The sequence below is a fragment of the Physeter macrocephalus genome, chromosome 11 (assembly GCF_002837175.3).
Source record: "Physeter macrocephalus isolate SW-GA chromosome 11, ASM283717v5, whole genome shotgun sequence".
In the NCBI taxonomy this organism is placed as follows: Eukaryota; Metazoa; Chordata; class Mammalia; order Artiodactyla; family Physeteridae; genus Physeter; species Physeter macrocephalus.
Genome location: NC_041224.1, coordinates 159,591,530 through 159,600,386, shown reverse-complemented (window position 1 = coordinate 159,600,386; position 8,857 = coordinate 159,591,530). Strand labels below are relative to the sequence as shown.

At 40.0% G+C, this 8,857-nt stretch overlaps 1 protein-coding gene across 8 annotated transcripts in view; it reads right to left on the bottom strand.

Moving 5' to 3' along the window:
- The window catches only part of NRXN3 (neurexin 3), a 1,750,257-nt gene that overhangs the window by 88,796 nt on the left and 1,652,604 nt on the right, over positions 1 to 8,857 (bottom strand). The window lies entirely within an intron of this gene.

Here is an 8,857-nt window from a genome sequence, read left to right as displayed (position 1 = left end):
GGCCCAGCCGCTCCGCGGCATGTGGGATCTTCCCAGACTGGGGCACGAACCCGTGTCCCCTGCATCAGCAGGTGGATTCTCAACCACTGCGCCACCAGGGAAGCCTGAGAATGTATATTTAATGAAGAGGAAAAGTATATTTCTTATTGCCTGAAGACTTGAAGTAGCTTTGTAAGCTGGCAACAGCAAAGAATTAATATGGCTGAAAGGTTGTATCCAAGGTTGCACTGCAGATTAATACCAGACCTGGACAGGAACTCAGGAGTCCTCACCTCTAGTTGAGTGTTCTTCCCACTGCATCATGCTGCATCTTTCAAATTAGATAGATGCTACCAAGTGCTTTGCAGACTTTTTAAATTAATGATACAAAAATACACATATGCTTGAGATTAAACTGGGAGGAGAAAAAGAACAGAGCTAATTAACACTGCAGGGAGAATTTATGATGAATCAGTCAGACAATATCACCATTAATTTGGCCTGTCCTTCTCAAAAATGTCAAGAAATCCATCAATGATCAGACATGGCTACAGGCTCTGTTTGGGCCTTTCAGCAAGATGGGACCACCAAAAGACCAGTGATGAAAATACTAAGGTGGTCCTATTTCACCCAGGTGCTCTGACACCAATGCACATACAAGACCAGACACATTGCCTCTCTTTTGTGTCATCGTTTTACAACTGCCTTTGTTTTTGCTTTCAACTGAACATGCTGCTAATTTAAGAGCAATAAATAGCTCCTCAAGAAAACTAATTTGTGCACAGCTACAGGCCATCAGCCTGCTTGGAGAGGGGCATCCGACCCAAATACCCTCCTGAAATGAAAGGCTTGAGCACCAGTGGGACTTGGTGGGCACAAAGCTCACCTGGTTCCAAAGGTGAAGCTGGACCTTGGAGACCTTGGAGTGCTGGGAATCACGGTTGGTATGGCATTCCAATTAGGCCACAGCCTTCGGTGTATTTCATGTGAACCCTTAACAAAGGCATACAACATGGGCACGAGACATGTACAGACCAATCACAGAAAGAGGATCACTGGAAAACACCCTAGTCTTTCTTTTTCTTCCCCCACTAGCTAAACTTTCAGGTTCTCAGTAGTAAAGCCAGTTTCTACATCTGGCTTCCTTTTCAGACCTCCTGTGTGAGCAGACTTGAGAACTGGGTCAGAAGGTAGAATGATTCCAGCCCAGATCCACTTAGCAAAATACTGTTACTGGGAGCACCTTGATCACAGATGCTTTCTGAAATGACCAAGTCCATTATGTTTAACAAAGTTGGGCTGGGACCTACCCAGTTCTCATTGGCATTTTCTGCTTTGGCACAGGCCACAAAACGGCACATTATCTTGGGCAGAATGTTAAGCTTTAGTTCTCTGGTTCGAATCAGTGATGATATGACAAAGAAAGAAAATCTATAAAAGAACGGCACATTTTTCAAATATGTATTTAATGGTAAAAAGGCAAGTTAAGTTTTATCTTCACATTCACTTCTGAATTATATTTATTTCATTGATGTTTCAGCTGGCCCCAGAAGGAGAGATCCTCTCTAAAAGTAAAATATTCACTCTCAGAATTAGAAAAGGAAAACTTTGTTCATGCATGACTCAAAGTCAAGATGACTTATTTTTCATTTATATGAAGGTATAAACCCACAGTGGGAGAGGGTGAAGAAAAACATATCTGAGTATGTTTTAAAATTAAATGCCAAAATCAGACATGTCTATATTTTGTGAGGAAATCATGATTTACTGCAATTTTTTGAAAAGTCATCAATAGTTCACTTAACTTGGCTCTGGGTACCTCATTCCCTAGTATACACTCTGCTGTTTTGTCTTTAGACTGAAACAGAGATATGATCATTTTGCAGGGACTATGAGTGTTCCTCCAAGAGAATTACCAAAATAAAGATAGAGATAAGAGATTTTCTGGCATAAAAGCCAGAGAGTAAATGAAAATTACCTAATTTTCAATTATAAGATTGGGGAATGACCATTATCTAAAGATAAAATGTGGAAAGCTTAAATGTAGAAATCAGGATTTGCACAGAAGATAAGATAAAGAGTGATTATTTGCTTTGGAAAAATGTTCATAATAGGGTTTATTCAAATAGCAAGTTCTGCCACATCTTTAAGCAATGACTTGATTTCCAAAGACTCAATTTCTACCTGTCTCTTCAGGAACCTGCCCAGCATATAAAGCAAGCTGCCCCAGGTAAGAGCCACACAGGTAAATGTGAAAGATGTGGCTAAGTACAGTTGCAGTTCTCTAAGATCATAGAAAAAAAATGGCTGGGAAACAATAGGAATGGTGGAAAGGTTAAGAAAAAAAGAGTCAAAAATGAATGGTAGAGAAAAGAGTAAACAAATTCTAAGGAAAAAAAAATACAGAGGATCTTTTTTTCATAAACATTGCTAAAAAGGTATTTCTAGACCGAGACAGAAATAAAATCCTTTTATCAATTAGTGAAGACCAAAAAGAAAGTAAGGGGCTTACACTATGGAAGAATCTAGCTTATGTCCTAAGGAAAGTAATAATAATAATAAATTGTATATAGTTTAGACATACAAGAATGGCAGTCTTAGGGAGCTGAATAAGAATTTCTAAGATAAGAAGTTAAGGTTCTATTTAGAGATACAACATCAGCCTCATGATGAGGACAGTATATTCTCATATACTGAGGGAGAGATTTGGTGTCCTATCTAATCCTTCCTGCTCACTCTGACCTCTTACTTAAAAAAATATTTATTTTCAGACGTAGTAAATAATATCAATGACAAAGTCAAAGATGGCTAAAGAGGAAGAGTCCTTATGGCTCCACAGAACTACTTAAGGACCTGACTTTGCAGAATTAGAGATGGATGACTTGATCAATAAGACAAAAAGCCTGAAATACTATAACTTGCCCTGCCATAGGGCTGGGAGCGTGGGATGGAGGTGGTTGCTCCTTAGCGATTAAAAAAAAATCAGGACCACTGGATTTCACTCCCAGGTCTCATGCTGACTTAGTTTTTGTGACCTTCATTAAACAGATTTGGTTACGGGTGAATTTGCAAGCACGTCAGAGGAAGAATAGAAAACCATAAAGACAATTTGCTGAAAGTCTAAACTCAAACAGAACAAGGGCAAAAAGAAATTCAAGTCCAAAGTCACCAATGTAGAGGGCTACATCCATAGCACAGTTTAAGAGTGAAAATACATGGACATAGTCAAGTTTATCAATTATTTAAAAAATGCTAACAGATAAGGGTTTCATGTATAAAATAAAACAAATTTGAAATGATTTGCCTTGGCACTTCCTCCTGGTTCATCACCCAGACTCACTCTGAATGTGGCCGGTATATTCTTTCTCCATCTGGGCTGCGTCCCCATTCCCTCCCAATGCTAAGTGCTAATCAGAAGAGGAGAGCCTGAGTTTTACCTAATCTAGCTCTTCTCTGCTGCAGACAGAGAGAACTATCAGTTATCAGATGGTGGTCAACTGTAAGAGCTGACAATTCTACAGACTATTAAGAACACGATTATGCAGATGTAGGTAAGCTGAAAAGCATGAAATAAAAGCCAACAAAATTGTGCAAAACTGAGTGATTTCTGACAATCTACAAGTCATGAGCTAGCCTTCTGGGCTCGCAGATAATCTCTCTCCCCCAAACCATAGTTATTCAATTATTTTGGTAATTAATTTATTATCAATCTGCTACACACTGGGGATTGCTTTTAATTCGGGGATGAATACAATATAACCTCACTTAACATATGAATTGCTGAAACCCAATCCTCCTAAAACCGAGTTCCTCTGCCAAGTTCATGATTAACCTCTCTATCCAAAACTTTCTTCCCTTTCTTGTCCCACCCCTGTTCCCCTGAGGACTGGGGATATCAAAGAAAAGCGGGGACTGAAACTGAGCCCTTCTGTGTTCTCCATTTTTCTTGTTTGTAGAAAAAGGCTTTAGTCTCCTAGGCCTTCCCTGAATTCTAAAGAGCAAACTCAAGCAATTACTAATTAGGGAAGTGAAGGAATACAGAAACAAAGGAAAAAACAAATAGTTCAGCAATAAAACAGAGTCTTAGTTCCTCCTCAAGGGATATGCATAACAATTTGATGCATATATTTGAGTTGTTCTGCAGAAACTAAGACCCCCACCCAGGCAGAGTTTGGTGGGTACATGCTGAACACAAGCACTAGACTCCAGACTGGTTGGAACCAGAAGGTGATGACGACTAAGATTCCTGAAACATCACCCCGCTACCTCACCACCAACCAGTCAGAAGAAAGTCCAGGAGCTGCAACTCTCACCCCAAATGTTGCCTTTAAACACTCTTCCCTGAAAGCCATCAGGGAGTTCAGGTCTTTTGAGCATGAGCTGCCCATTCTCCTTCCTTGGCACCCTGCAATAAATGCCATACTTTCCTTCACCACAACCTGGTGTCAGTAGATTGGCTTTGTTGTGTAGCAGGTGAGTAGATCCAAGTTCAGTTCAGTAACACTACTGAGGAATATATTCAGATATCTGAGCAAGAAGTCAGTATGGTACATCAGGTGTTTAAATGGGAAATCAAGGTACTAGGAGAACATAGGGGGGTGCCCCTAACTTCAATGTCATGAGAGGTAAGAAAACCTTTCCAGATTGGTGACATCTAGTCTGAGACTTGAGTCAAAGGGGATGAAAGGTGAAGCCAGTGGTGATGGTTGTGCAAGACTGATTCAGATAAGGGAATAGCACGTCCAAAGGTTTGGAAGGAGCAACAGTAATATGGATAATCACAGTTGTGTTTTGGACAGTCTGCCTATTTGACATGAATTATCTGGCACTGACACTATCTGCAAGTACTATCTGGATGGAGGTGTGGGTATGCTTGGTTCTCAGGGTACCAGAATATGCCACCCCCAAAAATGCCTCTTTGGCATAGGGGTTATATTGAACTAAAGGCCACTGAGAACAAGCAGACAAAGGAAAAGCTCTAGAAACAGGGTACAAGTTTTCCTTTTATAAAATAAATTTACATTTATAAAGGAGACTTACATTTATAAAGGCATCCTCCTTTTCCTGACCAGGAAGTAGAGAACTCAACAACTCTTATCAATGGAGAAGGCACTGACTTAAATCTGCATAACAAATCTTACTAAACAACCCTTGTTTACCATACCTGTTCTGGTCACCTTCCCATAACTTGCATCCCTAGCCCAGAAGCCAAAATCCTCTTTTCCTCTATTTAGCCTAAGATGGTAAATAAGCCTAAGCTCTAACCACTCCTTTGGGTTACTCATCACTTGGTGCTCCCATGTGTACGAGAATGATGCACATGTTAATAAACTTCCATTTTTTTCTCTTGTTATTCTCTCACTTGCCAGTCTAATGACCAGGGCCCTAGTTGGAGAACCTAATGTGCATAAAGGAAAGATATTTTTTCCTCTCCTACAGTTCTCATGCATAGTCAAGCAGGTTCATGCTCCAAAGACAAACATGGACACACACGCTTTGCATACCTACACACTGTCATGCCGAATGGACAGCCATCAGATACCCGACAATCTCTCTTAACAATGCAGAGACGATTAACTTCTCACAGCTCATAGCAGGCAGGATGCTGACACGGGCTGGATGAGAACTTTCAAGCACACTTCAAACAGCACAATTAGATCAAAAGAAAAAGCCTCCTGAAGCAGCTCAATAGATTTACTGTACATTTTCCCTCTCGTCACTATATATATATATAACATATATATACATATATATGTTATATATATATATACATATATATAACATATATATAACATATATATATAACATATATATATATATATATATATGTTATCGGCTTCTTCCAGACCTGCAGCTGAAAGGTCGCTCCAGCCTTTTGCGCTGCCTCCCTTTCAATTTATCCTGCTTTCCTTTTTAATCGGCTGCAATCACAATGTCTGCAAACTCTTCAGCCGACAGCATATTTATGGGGGAGAACAGGCTCCTTCTCTCTCAGTTGCCCCAGAAACTGTTCCAATTCACTGTGTATTTATACATTTGACAATAGCTCTGAGGCAAGAAAGGGGGAGAAAGGGCCACAGCACCAGTTCCGGGTGTGGAGATCACAGCAAAGAGAACAAGAAGGAAATAAAAAGATGAGTAAACCTGCCAGTGCCCTCTTTTTATTGGGCTCTGGTGTGGTTATTAGGTACGTGTGAGGAAGACAGAGTAAATATATAGCTTCTAAGACATCGTCTATAATTCAGCACTGTGAAAGAGGCAAGCAACTCTTCATGTGTTTGTCAGAAGGGGGTAATAAATACCCTGTTTTATTGAAAATAACCAAAATAAATGGAGAGTGAGCATTTGGGTAGCTGGGCAAAGGAACTCTGTGTGTGTGGTAGTGGAGGCAGGGGGAGCATCTCTAACTCTATTCTTCCATTTTTGACCTTAATAATCCACATTTATGCTTTTTCCAGTCCAACATTTTTGCTTAACAACTTGGATAAAATTATCAATGTCTATTAATAAAACAGCAACCACAACACTCACTTGTTGAGTGCCTACTGTATGCCCTATCCTAGCGTTTTCAGTTTATTATCTCATGTAGAGTTTACAACAAGGTAGAAACTATTATGCCCATTTTATAGATGAGGAAACTGACACAGAGTTTCAATAATCCACCCAAGCCACCCAGCAAGGGTGTGGCAGAGCCACTGAAGTTTGACCCGAGAGTTCAAATTTTTATCCACGGTGTTCTAATTGATTATAAGCATCAATGACAGAATTAAACATACGGTCACTTCTATGAGAGTTCTTTAGCTTCTCTCTAGTTTTTGTTTCTAAGAAAACAGTTCTTACAACCTGAAGTTAGTAGCAATGTATGTTAGACTTGTTGGTTGAATTCTGAAACATCAGTTGGCTGAGTTACACAGATTCCTAAACCTACTACATGACTTTAGTAGATCAGTCCTTGTACATCGTTATACTGAAGGGGCAACTAACTTGGGCCAGTGGAATTTGAAACCGAGCAGAACCTGTGGGATTCTTGGGCATGGAAGCTTTTCTGTGTCCCCCGTTTCTTGTTTGTAGGAGACAGTCTTCAGCCTCCATGACCTTCCCTGAGTTCCAAAGGGCAGGTTCAAACAGTTGCTAATCAGGGAGGGGAGGGGATGCAGAGACAAGGGAGATGCAGTCAAAAAATAAGAGCGTAGCCTTAGGACAGGATCCTGGCTCCAACTCAAGGGATATACATAATACCTTTGAGCTCTTCTTTAGAACTCAAACCCCCCAAAAATGGAAGATATCAACTACCTGATGAAGCATTCTTCATTCCAGAGAGAAGGTCACAGTTTGATAACCACAGAAGTTCATCAGGAGACCACCTGAGGCCAGATTAAAGGAATGCAGGTCCTGCATACACCCTAATATTATCAGCAACCCACCCTTGAACCATTGCTATAAAATTCCTCACCAAATCCCCCTGGGTTGGGACACAGAGTTTTGAGGGCATGAGCCAGCTGGGTCCCCCTTTGCCTGGCAAAGCAATAAAGCTGTTCTTTTCTACTTCACCCAAAACTCTGTCTCTGAGATTTGATTCAGCACCAGTGCACAGAGGCTGAGTTTTCAGCATCAAACTTCACAATAAAATATTTTGGACATAGGGAAACATATGGCAGGAAATGAGCCACACTTTGGAGTCTGTGGTTCTCTTAATGCATTATTTTCCTGGAGAGGTTGTGAAACACCTTCCAGCTTTTTCTCACCTCTTCCAATATACTTTTGTCCCAACAGCCATCATAATTTTTAGAAATGAAATTTTATTATGTCACCATCTATTTTAAAATCCTTCAGTGGCTCCTCATTGCACTGAAAATAAAACCCTACTAGCAAAGTTCTCAGGAAAACAATGTCCCAGTTCCTCCACATTATAGTTTAAACTACCCATCCTTTGAACAGTTATACGTGCAACTTTTCTAACTCAAGTTCAACTTGTGGAAAGATTTGAAGTCTCATTTCTTCCCTGGCAGACCTTGGCATAAACTGCTGAGAGCCACATGACCGATTTTGCAACTGAGGGAGGACAGAAGGGAAATATGGGGAGAGGTATCTTTTGTTTCAGCCCTGCTAAAGGTAGGAAAGAGGAGGAAGTCTGCTTCAAGAAATTTTTCTCTTCTCTAAAGAAACACAGAATAGTTGTAGATGTTCTTAAAGAAGTAAAACAAAAACAGTGACTCAAAAGTAAAGGATCAAGGGGAGGGGGCGAGAAGATGCTTTTCATATGCAAAACCAAATGAAGGAGAGCTGCCAGCTGTCCTGTTTCTTCCAAGGACAAGAACAAAAGTAATAAGATTTAACCCTGTGAACAAGATAAGGAGAGTAGACTCCAGTGGACTGGATGATTCAAGATTTTTTAACTTACAATTAGCATGATAGAAAGATTATATATTTTGAGATCAGATCTAGCTCCAATCCCAGCTCTACTCTTACTTAATCTCAAGTTTCTCCATGTTTGCAATGAGGATTGGTTAAAAGAGATATGTATAAGATGTCTTTCAGAAGCAACTGACAAAGGATTAATCTCCAAAATTTACAAGCAGCTCATGCAGCTCAATATCAAAAAAACAAACAACCCAATCCAAAAATGGGCAGAAGAGCTAAATAGACATTTCTCCAAAGAAGATATACAGATTGCCAACAAACACATGAAAGAATGCTCAACATCATTAATCATTAGAGAAATGCAAATCAAAACTACAATGAGATATCATCTCATACTGGTCAGAATGGCCATCATCAAAAAATCTACAAACAATAAATGCTGGAGAGGGTGTGGAGAAAAGGGAACCCTCTTGCACTGTTGGTGGGAATGTAAACTGATACAACCACTATGGAGAAC